This window comes from Palaemon carinicauda, chromosome 25, assembly GCF_036898095.1.
Source record: "Palaemon carinicauda isolate YSFRI2023 chromosome 25, ASM3689809v2, whole genome shotgun sequence".
Lineage (NCBI taxonomy): Eukaryota > Metazoa > Arthropoda > Malacostraca > Decapoda > Palaemonidae > Palaemon > Palaemon carinicauda.
In genome coordinates, this window is record NC_090749.1 from 100690578 (window position 1) to 100713131 (window position 22554).

A 22554-nucleotide genomic window follows, 5' to 3' on the forward strand; every position below is an offset into this window, starting at 1 on the left:
TTTTGAAGAAGGGTTAAAAGACGAACATAACCAACGTTATCAACACAGACCAGCTGGATGCTACAATTGTGGTGAATTTAACCACCGTCAAGGGCAATGCAGATACGACCACAGAATTAAGTGCAGGATTTGTTACAGATTGGAACACAAAGGGCGTATATGCTCTAGCTATGTTCAGTAGGAAAGTGGCCAAGAAGAATGTGCCACAGGTGATACTATAGAAGTGTCTACTGTAAGGAGGGGATTACGTATAATCATTTAACTATAGAACACATAAATGCACAGTCATTATTAGCCCATATTGATGAAATAGAACTGTTAATACTGGAAAGAAACATAGACATTCTTTGTGTAAGTGAAACCTGGTTAGATTTGTCTGTTCAAGATAAGTTCATTCATGTTAAGAATTTTCATGTATATAGGTGTGACTATGGAAAAGGGGGAGGAACATTAGTATATGTAAGAAATGATTTGAAGGTTAATAGAATATTGACAGATGTAGAGAAAGCTAATGTGTTGAGGACGTCTGGATTAGTATACAGCATAAGAAATTACCATCTTTTATTGTTGGGTGTGTCTACCGGCATCCAAAGGCTTTGTCATCCTCTTTTGATGATCTTGGGTGATCTAAATGAGGATATGCTTGTTCCTAACACCAAATTAAGTAAAATAATACATCAGTTAAATCTGTATCAAACAATAACTAAGCCAACTAGAATAACAAGCACGTCCGCGACATTATTGGATGTTGTCATTACAAACAAACAACAAATGATTGCATATTCAGATGTGATTTCCTGTCCCATTGCTGATCATGAGCTAGAAACTTTACAAATGGATATTTCTAAGCCCAGGAGAATACCTGTTCAAAGAACCTTTCGTTGTCTTAAGCATTACAGTCAGGATAGTTTTTGCAGTTCTTTATTAAGTAAGGCTCCAGATTTTAATTGTATTCTAAAAACTGATAATGTGGATGTACAGGTTAATATTTCTACCAAAACCTTTGTTTGCTGCCTGGATGAATGTGCACCATTTGTGACCCAAGAAATCAATAACCTTAAAGCGGAAACGAAAGCTAGAGATGACCTACAAAAGAGAGCTAAAAACAGATATACAGGACGAAACACTACAAGATCATCACAAAAACGGAAAGAAACTGGTTAATACTTTGATTAAAGCTAGTAAGTCGGAACACTTTAGAGATAAATTTCGTAACTGTAATGGCAATGTGCCTAATAAATGGAAAATAGTTCGGGAAATGATCCCCAAAAATAATAATGCCCTTTTACCTGATTATAATGATAAGAAGGAGAAAGAAGAAGAGTTCAACCAGTATTTCTCAAGTGTTGGTAGGACAGCATTTGAAAAATCTCAGCAAAATCTAGATAGGAACAATAATTCACAACTTTTAAGAAATGAGTCGAATATAGTTAATGAGAATTATAATGACTTTTTTAGGTCACAGCCAGTTGATGTCGAAACAGTTATTTTAGTAGTTGGGGACCTTAATGACACGGGAGCCTATGGATCTGATTTGATATCCCTCCGTTTCATTCGGGACGCCTTACCGATAATTGCGTTTTACTTAACTGTCATTGTAAATACCTCTATAGTGACTTGCATTTCTCCATGTGATTGGAAGTTGCCCCAAGTTCTGCCTTTTTATAAGAGTGGTGATGCAGATAATGTAGAAAATTACAGACCAATATCACTTTTGCCCATCATATCTAAAATTCTAGAAAAGATTGTGTCAATTCAACTCATAAAATATCTCGAGGAAAATGATTTACTGTCTCACACTCAACATGGATTTAGGTCTCATCTCTTTACTGAAACTGCATTATTGAAAGTTACAGAAACTATTTATAGAAATATCGACGACAAAAAGATATCTTTACTTATTCTATTGGATCTTTCTAAAGCTTTCGATAGCGTTAGCCACAATATTTTACTTCATAAATGTACACAATTGACCCTCTCTGGTTTAAAAGCTATCTAGAAAATCGTTACCAGTCAGTGAGATTAGGCGATGTTATATCCTCCCCTAAACCAGTAGAATTTGGAGTTCCACAGGGATCTATCTTGGGGCCAATACTTTTCCTTATTTATATAAATGATATGGCTACTGCTTTGCGAGACTGCATCTTGGTTCAATTCGCAGATGACAGTCAACTCATAATGACTGGAACTATAAATGAACTAAATAACTTGATAGTAAGAGCAGAGAGAATATTAGAAATGGCGAGATGTTATTTTCAAATTAATGGATTAAATATTAATGAGTCTAAAACTAAATGTATATTCATTGGCTCTAGGCAGTTCATATCCTAAATTCCTGAAGACACAAAAATAAATTTCAATGGATTTGCAATTGAGAAAAGCATTAAAGTAAAAAAATCTTGGGGTATATTTTGACCATTATATGCTATTTGACGGTCATATAGATAAAGTTTGTAAGAAGGTAAACGGTACTTTAATATACTTGAATAGAATTAAGGACCGATTTGATAGTGAAATGCGGGGAATGGTCGTTCGGTCTCTTGCCGTGAGCATTCTTGACTACTGTTTAGAGATCTGGGGCTCGACAACTAAGCATACAGAGGCTTCAAAACTTTGCAGCAAAAGTAATTGATGGGAAAGCCAAGAAGTATGATCATGCAACTCCAATTTTAAATAACTTGCAATGGCTGACAATCAAACAGAAGATTGATTTTGATTTATGTGTCGTGATCTTTAAAATTTTACATAATCTAATTCCACCATGGCTTTTTAATCTAATAAGAGTTGGAGATAGACGTAACAGACAAACTAGATTTGATGATGACCTTTTTGTTTCAAGAACCAACACTGATCTAGGAAGCAGAGCATTTGTTGTGCGGGGTCCATCAGTGTGGAATAAACTGCCAAACCAACTATGAGCATTAACTAACATTAATTCTTTTAAACTGAATTTGAAAAAGTATCTATTGTCCAAATAATTTTATAGTAAAACTTTATAGATATTTTGATTGAGCTCTTTTAAACTTTTACTCCATTTTAGCAGACTATTTATGAATTTTAGATTCTATTTTAAGACAAGTGTTCATAACTCTAGTTTTACAAGTACCTGTGTTTCATAAGCAATTTTGAAATCGAAATGTTATAATCATACTAAAGATAATTTTGATATCATAGAGAGATATGCTGTAACTTTTATAGCAAATATTTTATCAAGGTAAGAATTTTATTGAGCCTCAATTACTATTTTAAAAAGATTCATATTTTATATAAAAAATTTTCAATGCTTAAATACTTTTATGATGTCACAATTTCTTTATTGTTCTTAAAGTCGTATAAAACGGATTTTGAGCGAAGCGAAAAATCTATTTTTGGGTGAGATAGCCATGGCGTCCTGATGGAAGGTTCCTGTTTGGTAGCTTCCTTGGGTATAAGACTACTAAGATATTCCCAGAGAATTTAACCACAGGTTATCACAGAATTCTAACTTCTGGAGCGAGTATCTCAAAGGTTTCCCTTTAAGACATCGTAATACAACAGGGGACACGCATGTCTGAACGTGCCACATAGCTATCTCCACCCCGAACAGAGTTAATGCTTCGGTGTGTAAGGGCTGAGAATAGCTGGGAGCCGTTCCACAGCTAATCTCACTCGTGGCTACTACTGATACTCGAGACGTAAACAAACGGACGCCATTGCTCTAATGACGTCACGCGCGTCTTTATCCTGACGCCAGTTGCTGCCCATCACCATGATACAATTGTGTAGGGTGGGAACAAAACTGGACGAAGTAGTAGGGAGGGTCCATCAGGACGCCATGGCTATCTCACCCAAAAATAGATTTTTCGCTTCGCTCAAAATCCGTTTTTTGGGCTCAAGCCATGGCGTCCTGATGGAAGAGTACCAGAGAATCAATGTATCGTGGTAGATTTTCCCCCAGTATTAAGTGCCTAGGCATTGACAAAACAGCAAAGTAATCTTAGGTAAAGAACCATAGGAACGAAGTATCCTGCCCCCCATTGGTAGGAAGTTCCCATGGGCTATGCCGACGTCAAAGTGGTATTGAAGGGCTATTCATCCTGACAGAAGAACTTTTAAGAACTTAGAGATGAAGCAGAATGTTTGATATTTGTATAGGAACATTCTGAATTAGGCCAGTGGTGGTTGGGCACTGTGTATAGAGTTCATCTCCTGGTTATCAGAAGTAAGTATTCGTGTAGGAACCTTACTGAGACAGGGTGAATATAATTTAGGATTAGACATCTTAAATTCTTCATGACCATAAGAGAGGAGGAATAAATAAAACTATGACAGTATGTATTTCATAGTAGGTAGGAGCTGAAAGAGACGCATAAGTAATAAAATAGAAATTTTATTTCACAATGCAGAAATTAAATAATTTACAGCAGAAGTAAAGTTCATTTACAGTAATAATAATGTACATAGAAATAAAGGCTTGCTCTTGAATCTGAAAAGGAATTTCAGGATTAGTAGGTACTCGTTCTCGAGGAACGCAAGTCTTTAAACAACACATCATGCTCAAGGCATGCGGCACTTGTGTGACACTATGACATTTCACCTGGGATAAGAACAGTTATAAAAGCACTAAGTGTTTTTAGACATCACTATGAATCGCTCGAGGGTCAACATAGGCACCCGAAGAGTTAGAGTCCCAAGTAACTCACTGTTCTACGCAGAGTTAGGTGCAGGTTTCATAACACTACCTGCGGCTACCACAAAATGTTTGACTTCGTGCACTTGTTTCGCATAATGTTTAAAGAAAACTCGCGAGGACTTCCAGCCCGTAAAGTTTTTAAGGCTCTCAAAGTCCATGCTCTGAAAGAAGTTCAGAGACGATGCCACTTTTCTAGGATCATGACCAGCGGGTGTACTGTTCGGATCCGCTCTGCGAATGAAGTAGGTGATTTTCGCTCTTAATTGTTTCAGTGACAGGTCGCTGCCCGATGTTTCTCCTTTGAAGAGTTGGCCTCCACCAAAGTTCGAAGTTCTGCGAAGATAGACCTTGAGACTCTCTACTGGACATAGAGAGACATCCTCCTTCAGGGGGCATATTCTCCAAGGGCCCCATCTTTTGGTGGGTAATTCGTTTTTAGCGAGAAACGTCGGATCAGGGGAGAGGGTCACTTCTCCTGAATCAGCAAACAGGATGTGTCCCTCTTCTCTTGATAATGCCACTATTTCGCTGACTCGAGCTCCCGAGGCGAGAGCAAATAAAAATATAACTTTCTGAGTCAGATCCTTGAGGGGGCATGAATTATTGTCCAAGTTAGAGGCGAAATGGAGTACCTTGTCTAGTGACCAGGAGATCAGTTTCGGAGGAGGTGCTGGGCGTAGGCGAGCACATGCTTTTGGTAATTTGTTAAAGATGTCGTTGGACAGATCAATTTGGAAAGCATATAGAATTGGTCTAGTCAAAGCCGATTTGCAGGTTGAAATCGTATTGGCTGCTAATCCTTGTCCATGAAGGTGAATGAAGAAGGACATACAGAAATCAATGGTGATTTCTTTAGGATTTTTTGCTTTGACAAAGGAGACCCATTTCCTCCAGGATGATTCATATTGCCGTCTCGTGGATTCGGTCTTGTATTCCTCTAGGAAGTCTAGACTTTTCTTCGAGATCCCAAACCTCTTCTTTGCGGCAAGGGAGAGAAAATCATGAGATGAAGGTCCTTGATTTTCGATGATGAAGCGAAGACAGTCGACTTCTGTACTTGTTGAGAGAGAACTGGGCCCGGGAGAGGGATCAGCTTGGGCTGCAGCTCCAGGACCAGGGGGTACCAGTTGCTCCGGGGCCACTTGGGAGCCACTAGGGCCGCTGTCCCTTTGAAGGTTCTCAGTTTGGAGAGGACTTTCAACAGAAGGTTGGTGGGAGGGAACAGGTATATCTTGGACCATCTGTTCCAGTCCAGTGACATGGCGTCCACCGCTTCTGCTTTGGGGTCCTCGTACGGGGCTACGTACAGAGGAAGTTGATTGTTGTCGCTCGTTGCAAAGAGATCTATCTGAAGTTCTGGGACTTGATGAGAGATGAAGGAGAATGATCTTGCGTCTAGAGACCATTCCGACTCTATCGGGTTTGTCCGAGATAGAGCATCCGCTGTCACGTTGCGGAATCCTTGTAGGTGAACTGCAGACAGGTGCCACTTCTTCTTCTCCGCCAGACGGAAGATTGGGAGAAGCACCTGATTTATCTGGGGCGATCTTGAGCCTTGGCGATTGAGACAACGAACTACCACCGAGTTGTCTAGGGTTAGACGGATGTGGATCGAGGGCGGCGGGGATAACTTCTTCAGAGTAAGAAGGACCGCCATGGCCTCCAAGATGTTTATGTGGAACGTCTTGAATAGTGGAGACCAGGTCCCTTGAGCTTGTTTCAGGTGGGAGTGACCTCCCCAGCCTTCCAGTGAGGCATCCGTGTGGATGTTGAGTGATGGAGGAGGGTGTTGGAGAGGAATGGACCTTTTCAGGGCCTTTGCTTCCGACCACGGCTTTAGGAGGCGTCGAAGTCTGTTTGGAAGCCGTCTCTTGAGGTCTCTTCGAGCGATGGATGCCGAGCGTCTCCAGACTCCCGCGGCATCCTTTAGCTGTGCGCGAAGCACTGGGTTTGTCACTGAGGCGAATTGTAGAGAGCCTAGAACTCGTTCCTGCTGTCGTCTTGAAATGCGTTTGGATTTCAGTAGTCGCTTGACAGACCCTGCTATTTCCTTCCTTTTCTTCTGGGGGATGGAAAGGCGGTGTGACTGAAGATTCCAGTGGATTCCCAACCACTGAAACTTCTGAGCTGGAGAGAGGCGAGATTTCTTCTCGTTGATCTTGAATCCCAGGTGTTCTAGGTACTGGGTAACTTCGTTGCAAGACTTTGCACACTCTTCGGGCGATGGAGCCCAGACTAGCCAGTCGTCGAGGTAGGCCATCACCTGGACGTTTCTTAGGCGGAGCTGTTGTACTATGGCATCCGCCAGCTTTGTGAAGATCCGAGGGGCCACATTGAGGCCGAATGGCATGGCCCGGAAGGCGTAGCTTTTCCTTTGGAGTCGAAATCCTAGGTAGGAGGAAGCGTGATGGTTCATTGGAATGTGCCAATAGGCATCCGCCAGGTCTATAGAGACCGTGTAGGAACCTTGAGGCAGAAGGGTCCTTATTTGTTGAAGCGTCAGCATCTTGAATTTGTTGTTCTCTATGAACTTGTTGAGGGGGGATAAGTCCAGAATGACTCTGAGTTTGTCTGAGTCCTTCTTGGGAACGCAAAACAGTCTCCCTTGGAACCTGGTGGACTTTACCTTCCTTATCACCTTCTTGTTCAAGAGGTCTAGAACATATTCTTCCAGAATGGGGGTCGATTGTTGAAAGAACCGCTGGAAGATTGGGGGTGGTTGCATCCAACTCCAGCCTAGACCGTTCTTGATGATGCTGTGTGCCCAGGGATCGAAGGTCCAACGATCCTGGAATTGGCGGAGTCTTCCTCCCACCGGAAGCACTTCATTGCTTCTGGTGTCCCGAGGACTTGTTGCCTCGGCCGCTAGCTCCCTTTCCTCCTCTACCTCTGGAGGGACGACGAGATGCGTCTCTGCTTGCACCCCTGGACGAGCCTCTACCTTTGGCATGAAAGGTAGTGGATGGTTGCTCAAAGGCAGGGGTGAAGACCGGTGACTGTGACAACACCGGTTGGGGGACCAATTGAAAGGTCTGCTGTGGTTGGGCAACCACTTGGGAGGTAGCGGGTCCCGGAAACTGACGTCGTTGCTGACGTTGCTGGGGTTTTGGCTTTTGTGGTTTCCTCTTAGGCTGAGGTCCATCGTCCTGAGAGGGTTTCCTTTTTCTGGACATGCCCCACTTGTGGAGAAGGTTCCTATTCTCCGTGGCGGCTCTGTCAGTTATTTCCTTGACAAGGTCAGAAGGAAACAGGTGCTTTCCCCAGATGTTGGAGGAAATCAGCCTCCGGGGTTCGTGTTTCACGGTGGCACCGACAAACACGAATTCACGACAGGCTCTACGAGCCTTTATGAAATGGTACAAGTCCTTCATTACTGTAAGTAAGTGGGATTTGGCTAGTACCATGTAGTGATCAGGTACTCTTGTGTCACAGGCCATCACTTCCAGTTGGACTTGATGAGAAAGAGATGCCGCAAGCCTCTCCTTCGTGTCTTGTTCCCGGCGAAGGAGGTGATCATTGAGCTTAGGGAGGTCTTCATTAAACTGACGTCCGGCGACGTCAGGATCGAGCCTACCCACGACGAAAGTATGTTGAACATCTTTCCAGTGTCGAGCGTCAGGGGGGGTCACGATGGAGAAGGGTCTGCACTCCTCCAGTGCAGGGCAGGGTTTTCCTTCTTCCGCCGCTTTAAGGCATGCAGCTAAGGCCTTTTCCAAGAAAGGAAGAACCGCAGTGTCAGGTGCGACGTATGTAGGATGCTTCTTGCTCAAGGCAGGAAGCTTAGAGCAGGTAAAGCCCCTGCTCTTAAATGCGGAGGCTAGCATAGCCTGGGCCTTTGCGAGATCGAACACTATCTCTTCTTTAGGTTCGGTCTCTTCCTTCGAGGCAGGTTCGGAACGAAGCCGGACGTAACAGTCCGGGTAGGCCTCGAAGCTTGGGAAGAACTCCACATCTTCCAACGGGACCGTGCCGATCTTGTCACTAACAAAGATCCTGCCGGTCGCAATAACCATATGCTCTGCATACCTCCACGGGTTGGCATGAGAGCAAGCTGGGAGATCCTTAACCGAAATCTTCTTCGGTTCTCTGGATCCAATCATTGACCTGATGGACTCCTGGTTCTCCTTCAGTCTGTCGTCCATGACAGCTCTAATCAGCCGGATCAGTTCTTGGGTAGAAGAAGAAGGATCCGGGGTCGAGGAGGTAGACGGAATGGACACATCCGTCGGTGTAGGAGTAGGCGGAGGGATGGATGAGGGAGGAGCTCCAAGCTCCGACTCGGTGTATTCCACCTTGTCTTCGTCCTCTTCGGCTCCTTGAGCCATAAGCGTCTTCTCCGTGTCTTCCGAGACGTCAGAGATCTGTTCATCATCCTCGGAATCTAAACGACACTCATGCATGGACTGAGCCATGACCACATCAGGTTCCACCGTAATTTGGACAGTGGGGATTGCTTCTTTTGGAACCACTGAGTCAGGGGAGGCCTTAGGGAACAACAGGGACCTCAGTTCTTCGGTGGCCAGGTACGGTCCGGTAGCATTTTTCTGAAAGCCACGCACCCACTTGCGCAGCTTTTCACGAGAAATGTCTCTAACCTCCGCTGAGGGAGGGTTATGGAAGGCCTCAACTAGGTGGGCCTGGCAGACCGTACAATCCAGTGGATTCCAGAACTTCAAATCCCCTTTCTTGTCTGCACAAGGGGCGTGAGTCCTGCAAGCCGTATGCCCGTAAAACTGCGGGCGTTTCACAGCGCAGAAGGCGAAGTCACACTTCATCTGCTCCTCCTGTGGAAGAAAGAGAAAATGAGTATGGGGGAGTCATAAGAATGGCTCTTAAACTAAGTTAATATTAATCATTAATTTTAACTTAAAGAAGGTGTGATGCATAGAGAATGAAAACAGTAAAGGAGAACACGCTCCATGCATCTCGCCCGGCTGGTTACCATAAGCTTGGTCCTGGGATAATCCAAATGACCGAGATCATTGGATATAGTTTCCTAGGATTCCCATTATTTTGGAACTCCATGGAAAGCCAAGGACAAGATTGGGATCGAATTCATTCGGTTCCCAGTTAAGAGCCAGAAGGCCTCAATAAAGGTAACTGCTTCTGGCAACCAGCCGTGCTAAGATGCACATAGCATGCTGGAATTTAGAAGAATGCAAAGAGACAGCATGATCACTAATAGAGCAGTACTAGGTACTGATCTTAAAAGCAAAGCAGCTTATCTATTTGCTATGTAGGGCTATCCTAGTCTTATGATAGCTACAGTGAGGGGGTTCAAGTATTCTTGACGCCTCTGGGGCATCCGGCAAGCCGCCGGCATGCCGGAGCTCGCTCCCGCATAGATTCTGGCATTAGAACAGACAATTTTCAAAAGTCAGTTAGATACCAGGATGGCGGCCGCCGGCACAACGGCGGCACGCCGGCAGGAAGCGGCGGCTCCGGCAGTCGGAGGATGCCAGGTTGGTGACTGGGATAAGGATGGTACAGGTAGTATCGGGTTGCCGGCAGTATATGCCGGCACTCCGGTGATCGACCGGCAAGCGGACGATTAGATAGGAGTAGGAAAGCCGCCGGTAGTAGCCGGCGGCAGCCGGCAGTCCCTCGGTACACGGGGGGCTGGCGGCAAGGGTAGGGAAGTCACCAAGAGGGAGGCAGGTATTGCCGACAGTAGAGGCGGCAAGAGACCGGAACCCGGATAGATAGAGAGACAGGGGGAGGGGGGAAGGGATGCAGGAAGTACCGTCAGGGTTCCAGACATCCCTCCCCCTCCCTGAGAGGGTGTACCCATGATAGAGGCAGGCTCTAACATCCATAAGCAGGGGTCACTAGGGACCGGGAGCTAGGTAGCCCAAGGGAGGGCTAGGGAACACCCAAGAGGGGGGGGGGGAGACTCCCCTATGCAGAACTAAACTAGTAACTAACCTTATAGGACACTATGAAGGTATATGTACCAGAGCGGACTGCACAGGGAAGCTCGGGTAGCCCTACTCATCCACCCTAAGGAGGAGTTGTAGGACAGGGGACAGATGAGTATAAACTAACCTAAGCATAGGCTAGGCTATACAAGAGATAGGTGGGGAGGGAGAAGAGAGAGGTCTTCCCAGGAAGGGTTTCTGTACCAGAGCGGCCACTAAGGGAAGGGAGGACACTCCCTAACCTAAGATCAGGCTGATCGGCTAAAACGGTGCAAGAGTACAGTTTCAGCATGGAACAGAGAAACCTTCCTAACCCGACCTAGAACAGGGCTAAAAGTCCTGAACTAGGCAAGGAAGAAGACATATCGCTATCGCAGGAAAGTCATAGACAATCCTAGCCATAGAGGTAGGCTAGCCTAACCTCACTCTCAGACGCAATCCTAAAGGGGGTTCATTCCTTTAGGGAGGACCGAGAGGCGATATATACTCTATTAGACAATTAATCCCTTTACTCAGAAAAGAGATCAAGGCTAAATAGAGGGAATGCCAAGGCAGGGGATGAAGGAAGCATATAGGGGTCCTAAGGTTAGGTTAGGCTAGAAAGAATCACTGACTAGCCTATCCCCTATATGGTCCCTGAAGGCGAAAACGTTTGCATCACTGTCAAAAGTATTGTAAAATAATAATGCCACTATCTTCATAACTTAGTCTAGGATCACTAATAAATCATGCATGAACACTTGTATGTAGGCTCCTGGCCTGGGGGCTATAGTAGCCGACTGGTATGAGGTCAATCGATGACCGATAAAAAGCGTCTAAACACGATATAAAAGTTCCTAGCTATGAAGACTAAATAAACTAATGTATTCGATTAGTATATAATGCCGGAAGCGTTGTTGTGGCTAACTAAATAAGACATGCAAAACAACAACGACGCCATAAAATGGCGGGTCCGGTAGAGGCACAGCTCTGCCACAAAACATCAATTATTTCGCAAAATAATATTTACTTTACGGCCAGAGCTTAATTAAACAATACTGGAACCTTGTACTCAACTTTCCAGAAGAAGGCGAGGCTGAAGGTAACGACATAGCGAAGATGCAAAACGATAAAGTTAACACAAGGGAAAATCCGTCTAAGTAGGGCAGCTACTAAACAAAGGATGAAGACGCGCGTGACGTCATTAGAGCAATGGCGTCCGTTTGTTTACGTCTCGAGTATCAGTAGTAGCCACGAGTGAGATTAGCTGTGGAACGGCTCCCAGCTATTCTCAGCCCTTACACACCGAAGCATTAACTCTGTTCGGGGTGGAGATAGCTATGTGGCACGTTCAGACATGCGTGTCCCCTGTTGTATTACGATGTCTTAAAGGGAAACCTTTGAGATACTCGCTCCAGAAGTTAGAATTCTGTGATAACCTGTGGTTAAATTCTCTGGGAATATCTTAGTAGTCTTATACCCAAGGAAGCTACCAAACAGGAACCTTCCATCAGGACGCCATGGCTTGAGCCCAAAAAGTAAATCTATATTTTTATGTCTTTTAATGATGTAAATTTTTATGAAGGCACGTGTAAATATCTAATTTTTAAATGTAAACTACAATGTAATTTGTATTTATTGTAATAGCCAATGTAAATATTGGAATAAAGCTTATTATTATTATTATTATTATTATTATTATTATTATTATTATTATTATTATTACTCTCTCTCTCTCTCTCTCTCTCTCTCTCTCTCTCTCTCTCTCTCTCTCTCTCTCTCTCTCTCTCGAAGTCTGCCATGAAACGTTTTCTTTGAAAAAACGCCGAATCAAAACATTAGAATTTCACTGTCAGACGTACGACCAAAGTATTAACTTTTAAAATCTTTATTAACAATATATTAGATTCTAAAGATAAGATGAAATGAATACAGCTATGTATAGTTTACATTTTAAACCTATATAGATACAGTCTAAATGTAGTTTTACGTAGATATCAGTATACCAAATTTGAATCTGTACGACATTTTTCCCATACCTAAGCAATGTCATTCATCGAAATGTCCACTATGGTTTAATTACTTTATGATGATATCTTACATTAAAGCAATTTTACTTTTATTTCCAACTAAAGTAAGTTTATATCAACAATGAATCTGTGCTTTATTGTTAATATTTAAATGTATTTTTGAATATAGGGGTGAATGTAGTTAGAAAGAGCGTGATATATCCTAATATCAAATAAACTCATTAGGGGAAAAATTTCTGACTGAAATAAGATTATATAAAGCCATTTTTACAATATACTAATTATAATTCAGTATTAAAAAGCAGGAAAATGCAGCACCTTCTACTCCTCTTCTAGTAGTGTGCCCACAATCACAGTGCTGTGGAGAGAGCAACGAGGAATTTCAGTGTTGTGGAGAGAGCAACGAGGAAATAAAGCGGTGCCAATGTAGTCAGACGAGGTAGTACACAAAGTACCTGAATTTGCTGAATACAATTCAGTATTACCTTGCCAGGAGTGAATCCAGTTGGGAAGCAAGCACAGAGTTGAGACTTTGTCTTAGGGTAGGGTAAAGTTACGGCAGTGTAATGGGGTCTACCCCCCTCTCCCCCGTGGTAGGGAAGGATACAGCTCCTTTGTTAGGTTGGCTGATGTCCTTATTTTTGTTTCCCTTTTTAAAATATCTTTTTAAAATATTAGAGCCTTTTCATATTAGCGGCTAGTTCCCCCCCCCCCCCCCCCAGCATGCATTAAAAATGAACACTAACTAACGTGAACTTCCTCACCCCTAACCTAACCTACAAGCCGTGTCCTTACCTACTTACCTTATGTTAGCCCTCCTTTGACACCACCCCCTAACAGTGCCCTATTCTTAGTCGGCTGTCATCATGCATACAGTTGGCCGCTATCATACATACACCCCGAAATATTACTTGCAGTCTGTCCCAACTTACTACAAAGGCTCCTGCCTTAGCCTAATGTAGGCTATTGCCACCTAACCTAATATACAGCTGATATATACCTACTCTGCCCTTGCCTATACAGTACAGTATACCTGTTCAGTACAGAATACATCCTGGCCAATGCCCATCCTTCGTAGCAAATGTTATAATAGGTCAGGAATAGGATGAATTAACGACCTGTTTGCAAGTGTACATACGACCCCATTATTATTATTATTATTATTATTATTATTATTATTATTATTATCATAGCAAGCTAAGCTATAGCCCTTGTTGGAAAAGCAGGATGCTATAATCTCAGCGGCTCCAACATGGTAAAATAGCGCAGTAAGGAAAGGACATTAGGAAATAATCTACAAGAAAAGAAATGAACAATGAAAATAATATTTTTCAATATTAAACTTAGCCGGTGATCATATAGCTGTCAGCTCTACTGCCCGACAGAAAAACCTAAGGACAAAATACGCCAGCGATCGCTATACAGGTGGGGGTGTACATCAACTGCGCCATCTGTCGAGCAGGTACTCAAGTACTCCATGTCAACACAGAATCAATTTTCTCTCTGTCGTGCCACTGGCAAGACCTACTAAATACGCTGTTACTAACTGGATTTGTTTTCACAACTATTTGGTGAAGTACACTATTCCAGTTTTGAGCTTTCGCTATGCAGGGGTTTTATCTTCATCTCAAAACTTGAACTCGTTTTGGATAGATTTAATTATGGTGACAAAGAGAGTATGGACTCTCTTTCACTTTTAAATGGCCGACCCTTCCCTTAGACGGAAGTGTGTTTAGGTTTTTAGTAATTTTGCTTAACACGTTATAGATCTATATATTTTATATCTCTCCGCCTTTATTAGGCCTCTTCGATTAACTTTCCATTTATTATAAACATATAAAAATAAATTTTTGTTTTGTTTATATGCGACCTTTCCTGATAGTAGGCGGTCCTAACTTGGAACCGAAGTTAATCAACGTTGAGCCCGTTATATCGTATTTAGCCTTTAAAGAATTTAAAACTTTTTAAATTTAATGTTTTATGAAAGAATTTCTTTGATAGTCTCGTACTGTTTTCAAAGATGAACTAACGTTTAGTTTTTTAGTCTACGCAGTTGTTGACGTTCAGGACGTTCAACATGCGCTCTATCGTTACGATAGAGAGAGAGTGTATCACGGTTTCACTTTGCAGTAAGAGTAAATCGATTCTGACGTTTCGTTCATTCTTTCTTAGCTTAAATGGTTTAAATTCTAAATTAAAGGAACTTTTTATTTGGAAAACCTTTCAGTTTTTTCCTTTAGCCAAATAACATGTTTTGACGATATATAATTGGGCTCTTCTCTCAGGTGCGAAACCAAGAGAGAAAGAGAGAGAGAGATAGAGACGGAGGGAGAGAGAGGAGAAAAAACGTTCCGTTCAAGCGAGTAACGTTGTTCTCGTGTTACTCTCCTCCCTAGTCACTGTACGGGGAAGAAGGTAAAACGTTTCTAGGGTTTTATTCTTGTCCCCAGGCTATGTGCGGTGAGAGATTGTAAACGTAGTTTATTTGAACTAGTGTTTAGTCTCTTTTCCAGCCACTGAATTCTTTATCTTTATATATGTTTTCTGTTTTTGCTAGTATTAATTTCGATTTCAGTGAAATAAGTGCAAAACAGAAAATCGAAGTGATAAAGTGATATGCGCAAAGTGTTACAGTGTTGCGTCTGAGGGTTCGTCTGTTCGTGCCTGTCGTTCACCTAGTCCGGGACCTCTTGCAAGCTCCCAAGCCCAGGGGAGAAGTAATGTCGAACGACTTATGGGTTCGTCAGGCCTTGATCAACGAACAGACGTTTTCAATCCGTGGTTTCGGGCGTATCTACCCAAGATCGCCCCACCCACACAAAGACGAGAGAGCCCATTTACTTCTCGTCTGCGGAAGAGGTTTCTCGTAAGAAACCTTGGACCAAGGTCTCGCAGCTTATTAAGCGCAAGTCGGTCCCTTCCGCGCAAGTCCAACGGCCCAGGTGTAGCCACTGGGTCAGTTCGGACTCGCTGCAGTCTTCCGATGACTGCACACCTCCTAAGAGAGGCAAAGTGGTACCGCAACAGGCAGTAACACCGTCTGTTGCCGCACCTGCTGCTGTAGACCCTAAGTGGTCTTTGCTACAGTCTATGCAGACACAGTTAGCATCTTTTATGCAGGAGTATTGTGCGGAGAAGGTTGACGCTGCACCCGTTAGCCTACAACCAACCACGGTTGTGCGTACAGTAGTCGCTGACGCTACCTGCTCCCGCACTCCGCCTGTGAGAGTTCCACCACCCATGCGCAGTGTACCCTGCCAGCCGCACGTTGACGTTCACAGACGCACGCTACCCTCCGTTGACGTTCGCGAGTTGCCACAACAACAGGAGGGTGGAGTTAAGTTGCTTTGTTTTGTCGCCGTGCGTCAACCTCCGCAACCCACTGTGGTTACCGCTACTCGCCCGCAGCAGACTAGTCAGTCAGGAGTAGAGACTTTGCTTCCCCACACAGCTATGGTTGTTGCCAGCTCACACAAGCAGTTACATGACGTTGCCTTCTGGTCTGCTACTAATGCACCAGTGCTGTATGTCCTCACGCACCTGTTGTGGTTGACAATTCAGTTTTTGACAGTTCACAGACTGTCAAGCAGTTACATAACGTTGCCTTCTGGTCTGCTGCTAATGCACCAGTAAGACCCTCACTGAGATAACCTAGCTTTTCTCGGACAAGGTTCCTGTAGATGAGAAAGTGCTGTTCTCCCTCCTACTGATATTCCTTTGAGGACTCTGTCATTTGGAGAGGAGCCTTAAGCTGCTTAGCCTCCTATGGACTTTAATTAAATCATGATGATTTTTTTAAGGATCTTTGTCCGGATCTTGTAACTGCTGCTCCTCGTTCGCCTAGCGTCAGAACTTACACTAGGCCTAGCTACTTCGAAGCCGTTGTTAAGCTAGTGCTCTCTCGCTCTCCTAGAGAGCGTTACGTTGGCTAGGCGACTGGTTTTTGCACCAGGAGGAGTTTTAGGGATACAGCCTTTGATTTCCCTTCTTTTAAACTGGCTTATAGAGCGAGAGTCTGATAGGACACGAGAGAAGTTCTCGGCTTGGGAGTTCATGCCTCTGCCCAGGTAGACTTCTCAATTCTGGTAGACTCGCCCTGGCGCCTAGCCAGGAGACGCTCCAAGTTGTTTACAGGTCAACTTCTCAACTTTTGTCGAGCCTTTGAAGTTTTGCTGTACTATTATGTCACACATAACAAGGCTTCCAGGGATGGTAAATGGTTCCGCCTCAGTCGCTAACCCCGTCTGTTGCCACACCTGCTCCCGTAGACCCTAAATGGGCTTTGCTGCAAGACATGCAGTCCAAGCTTGTGTCCTTGATAGAGGACTTAAATACGGAGAAGAACCTTCTGGCCAACAACCTTCCAACCGGTTGGTTGTGCGCCCTGTTGACGCTGAGGTATCCTACTCGCGTCTGCCAGTTGAGGTGGTTCCTCCACCGATGCGACCCAGTGTGGGTTGCCAGTCGCACGTTGACGTTAAGCGACGCTCGGAGGTGGTTGTTGACGTTCAGTGTGTCACTAGGAAGACGTTCAACAACCAGCAGAGGTGACTTGTTGTGACGCAGTGCGTCAACCTCAGCAACCCGGTAGGGTGTTGACTGCACAACCCAGACAGTCTAGACAGTTTCGGGTTGACGCTGTACTTCCTTGCGCACCCATGGTTGTTGACAGTTCACAGACTGTGCAGCAGTGCCATGATTTTGCGTCCGGCTCCGTCACGCATCCACCAGTGCGACCGGATTCAGCGAGTCAGACGTTGCCCACTCCGTTGCCGTTTCCTCATCAGTTTCGGATGAGGAACCCTCTGATGAGGACGTTGCTGAACAAGACGATCAACCCCCAGCCCTGCTATCCATCCAAAAGATGATGAAGAAGGAACGCTGCCCAGTCAGGCTGTGGATGAGTCTGGTAGGGACACTGTCATCCGTGGATCAATTTGTGTTACTAGGAAGACTACACCTCCGTCCTCTTCTATACCATCTAGCTTTTCACTGGAAAAAGGACAAGACGCTAGAAGCGGTCTCGATCCCGGTTTCCGGAAAGATAAAGTCTGGTCTGACTTGGTGAAAGGACTATATCAACCTTAGAGAGGGTCTTCGCCTGACTGTTCAGACTCCTCTTCTCGGACGCATGGGACGTAGGCTGGGGTGCGACATTAGACGGTAGGGAATGCTCGGGATTATGGAACTCGAGTCAAAGGACAATGCATTTCAACTGCAAGAAGCTACTGGCAGTACGTCTGACCTGGAAAAGCTTCAGGTCTCTCCTTCAAGGCAAAGTGGTGGAGGTGAACTCGTACAACACCACGGCTTTGGCGTACATCTCCAAGCAAGGAGGGACCTACTCTCTGACATGGTACGAGATCGCAAGGGACCTCCTCACCTGGTCAAAAGGTCTAGACATTTCACTAGTAACGAGGTTCATCCAAGGCAACTTGAATGTCATGGCAGATTGTCTCAGTCGGAAGGGACAAATAATTCCAACAGAATGGACCCTCCACAAGGATGTATGCAAGAGACCATAGATCTCTTCGCAACCTCGATGACCAAGAGGCTCCCAATATTTTGCTCACCAATCCCGGACCCAGCAGCAGTTCATATAGATGCCTTTCTACTAGATTGGTCACATCTAGATCTATATGCATTCCCTCCGTTCAAGATTGTCAACAAGGTACTGCAGAAGTTCGCCTCTCACGAAGGGACAAGGTTGACGCTAGTTGCTTCCCTCTGGCCCGCGAGAGAATGGCTCACCGAGGTACTTCGATGGCTAGTAGACGTTCCCAGAACACTTCCCCTAAGGGTGGACCTTCTACGTCAGCCACGCGTAAAGAAGGTACACCAAGGCCTCCACGCTCTTCGTCTGACTGCCTTCAGACTATCGAAAGACTCTCGAGAGCTAGATGCTTTTCGAAGGAGGCAACCAGAGCGATTGCTAGAGCAAGGAGAACTTCCACCCTTAGAGTCTACCAATCGAAGTGGGAAATCTTCCGAAACTGGTGCAAGTCAGTATCCGTATCCTCGACCAGTACCTCTGTAACTCAAATAGCTGACTTCCTCTTATATCTGAGGAAAGAACGATTTCTTTCAGCTCCCACTATCAAGGGTTACAGAAGCATGTTGGCATCAGTCTTCCGTCACAGAGGCTTAGATCTTTCCAACAATAAAGATCTACAGGACCTCCTTAAGTCTTTTGAGACCACGAAGGAGCGTCGTTTGGTTACACCTGGTTGGAATTTAGACGTGGTACTAAGATTCCTTATGTCAGACAGGTTCGAACCGCTACAATCAGCCTCCCTGAAAGATCTCACCTTTAAGACTCTTTTCCTGATATGCTTAGCCACAGCTAAAAGAGTCAGTGAGATTCATGCCTTCAGCAAGAACATCGGATTCTCATCCGAAACGGCTACATGTTCTACAACTTGGTTTTCTAGCCAAACACGAGCTGCCTTCTCGGCCTTGACCAATATCGTTCGATATTCCAAACTTATCGTATGGTTGGAAATGAACTAGAAAGAGTCTTATGTCCTGTAAGAGCTCTTAAGTTCTATTTATAAACCTTTACGAGGCCCGTCTGAAGCTTTATGGTGTTCAGTTAAGAATCCATCTTTGCCTATGTCAAAGAATGCTTTATCCTATTTTATCAGACTGTTAATACGAGAAGCTCATTCCCATCTGAATGAGGAAGACCAAGCTTTGCTGAAGGTAAGGACACACGAAGTTAGAGCTGTCGCAACTTCCGTGGCCTTTAAACAAAATAGATCTCTGCAAAGTATATTCGACGCAACCTATTGGAAAAGCAAATCAGTGTTCGCGTCTTTTTATCTTAAGAATGTCCAGTCTCTTTACGAGAACTGCTACACTCTGGGACCATTCGTAGCAACGAGTGCAGTAGTGGGTGAGGGCTCAACCACTACAATTCCCTAATTCCATAACCTTTTTTAATCTTTCTCTTGAAATGTTTTATTATTGTTTTTGGGTTGTCCGGAAGGCTAAGAAGCCTTTCGCATCCTACTTGATTTGGCGGGTGGTCAAAGTCATTTCTTGAGAAGCGCCTAGATTAGAGGTTTTGATGAGGTCCTTTAGTATGGGTTGCAACCCTTCATACTTCAGCTCCTAGGAGTCGCTCAGCATCCTATGAGGATCGCGAGGCTCAGTAAGGAAGACGTACTTAAAAAGGCAGAGTAATTGTTCAAGTCGACTTCCTTACCAGGTACTTATTGATTTTATGTTTGTTATTTTGAATAACTGCTAAAATGAAATACAAAATACTTAGCTCATAATAATGTCAACATGTAATGCTGGTCTCTACCCACCCCCCTGGGTGTGAATCAGCTATATGATCACCGGCTAAGTTTAATATTGAAAAATGTTATTTTCATTAGTAAAATAAATTTTTGAATATACTTACCCGGTGATCATATATTAAAGGACCCTCCCTTCCTCCCCAATAGAGACCCAGTGGGCCGAGGAGAAAATTGGTTCTGTGTTGACATGGAGTACTTGAGTACCTACTTGACAGATGGCGCAGTTGATGTATACCCCCACCTGTATAGCGATCGCTGGCGTATTTTGTCCTTAGGTTTTTCTGTCGGGCAGCAGAGCTGACAGCTATATGATCACCGGGTAAGTATATTCAAAAATTTATTTTACTAATGAAAATAACATATTAAGAACAGTAACAACCTTAGAATAGCACTTTTACATATAAATTATGAGAATAGCCCATAGAGGAAAGGAAATACATTACTGTAAATATACTACAAGAGAAGTAATGAACAATCAGAATAACATTTGTTCCATACATGGAATACAAACCTACGCTATTTATTAGGGGTATTACTTTCGGCAAAGCTGAAAGGACGAGCCATTAAATTTTAGCGAGGGTTAACTACCCATTTGTTCCGTAACTGGAATACAAACCACGCTATTTATTAGGGGTATTACTTTCGGCAAAGCTGAAAGGACGAGCCATTAAATTTTAGTGAGGGTTAACTACCCATTTGTTCCGTAACTGGAATACAAACCACGCTATTTATTAGGGGTATTACTTTTGGCGTAGCTGAAATGACAAGCCATTAATTTTTAACGAGGGTTTACTACCCCCACCGCTAGTTAGCAGGGGTAGGGGAGGGTAGCTTGTTACCCCCCTCTCACACACCTGTGCTTGAGCTCACTTTGCTCTCTGCTCGGATGGTCGTTGGACGTGTCCGCTCTCATCCTCGCCGTCATATTGGCAGCCATTTAATTGCTTTTGTTCTCTCTTTTACTAGTTCTGTACATGTGAAGTTGGCCTCTGTGATCATGCGCACCTGCCCTGGGTTTCCCGACTGCCCCTGTGGAACATTCATGTCGGTGGTCGAGACTAATCCTCACGCCCTTTGTCCTTCTTGTAAGGGCCAACTGTGTGATAGTAACAACTAGTGTAGGGAGTGGTCTGCCTCCCAGTGGGAAAGGTTTTCGCGACGGCGGAAGAAGAAGTCCAAACGGGATATTTCTCTTTCGAAGGTTGCTTCGAAAGGAGAAAAATCCAAGGCTGCTTTTTCCGTTGCCCAAACCTCCTCCGAGGTTCGCCCTCCAAGGAGGTTTTGCTCAACTACATCCGAATGGGCGCTGCTGTCAAGCATTCGTCGTCACCATCAGAGGTTGATCCTCTGTCTCTTGTCGACGTTGTAGTGTCAGAGGTATCCAATGCGGTATCACCCATCACCTCTTCCTCTCCAAACTCTACGGTAGCTGATGGCTTAGTTTCTTCCATTCCTGTTCAACCTACGAGGGAGAAACTAAGTCCATCGTCAGTCTCTTCTGCTAGTCTATCTTTCCCTCGGGGGAGTTTACTTACAGAGACTCCTCTTCAGAGGACTGCAGGTGGTCAGGTTGCTGATCCAATGGCCCCCAGAGGGCGCATTCGTCGGAAGGCTCGCCTTCCTCTTCGCCTTAGAGGCCTTCCTTCACCTGCGGTGAGGAGGCGCCTCTTTGGTTCAACATCTTCGATGCAGTCCCCCGCAGAGGAGCCTGGACCTTTCTGCAGATCGTTCGCAATCTCCTTCAGTGGAAGGTTGTCCTTTTAAAGGACACGTCGACCTGCCGTCGCCGTTTCTACCTGGGCCTAACAAGGCTCCACCCAAGCACGCTGTTGCGCGCCAATAACATACGCGCCCACGAGACCTGATGAGCGCTCTTTAGTAGCTCGTCAGGCCCCATCACTATGCGTGGATATTCACCATAACCCTAACACAGGGCATCAAGAGCGTACGCGCCAACACGCTCATACGCTCCAACAGGAGCATAGCTCCATCACGCGCTATGCGCGCCCTCATGCGCATATGCGCCCACGTTCTCCTGCGCAAACTGGGCTTACGCGCCCGCGCCCATCTGCGCTTACGCGCCCGCTCCCATCTGCGCGCTAATACTCACCTGCGCGCCATCAACCTCCTGCGCAATGGCGCTCTCGTGCACGTCAGCGCTCTCCCGTGCGCCAACATTCTCCTGCCTGCGCGCATACGCGTCCAACATCTAACACTCCGGCGCGCCATGCTACGCATCATCCTACGCGCCAGGTAAAACCTGCGCGCCAACTGTCAACAGATAGCAGGACTTCCGGGAAGTCAGCAATGCTGTCTTCTCTCATGCGCCAACCAGTACCAACGCGCCAGCGCTCACCTGCGCGCCAGCCCTCTTCTGCGCGCATCCACAATGATACGCGCTTGCGCCCTGCGCACACTTGCCCATCCTCTCTAAGGGATACGTGCCAACATTCTCCTGTGCTTCCGCACGCTCCACATGATTCTACTGCGGGCCCTCGCGCTAAGGAACTTTCTCCTGTGTGCGCGCTCTACGGCCGGCACAGACACGCTCGAATACTCCCTCTCGCCTGCGCACTCAACGTGATAATCCTGCGTGCCCGCACGCATGCCACCAGTCTCCCGCGCGCGAGCCCCAATATTCTCCCTCGCGC

At 45.0% G+C, this 22554-nt stretch overlaps 1 long non-coding RNA gene across 1 annotated transcript in view; it reads left to right on the forward strand.

The window, feature by feature from the left end:
* The first annotated feature begins 12941 nt into the window (after positions 1–12941).
* LOC137619293 (uncharacterized) overlaps positions 12942–22554 on the forward strand; it is a 61170-nt gene continuing 51557 nt past the window's right edge. The window contains exon 1 of the long non-coding RNA XR_011039895.1: positions 12942–13141. This is a non-coding gene — a long non-coding RNA (uncharacterized lncRNA). The remainder of the gene's footprint in view (positions 13142–22554) is intronic.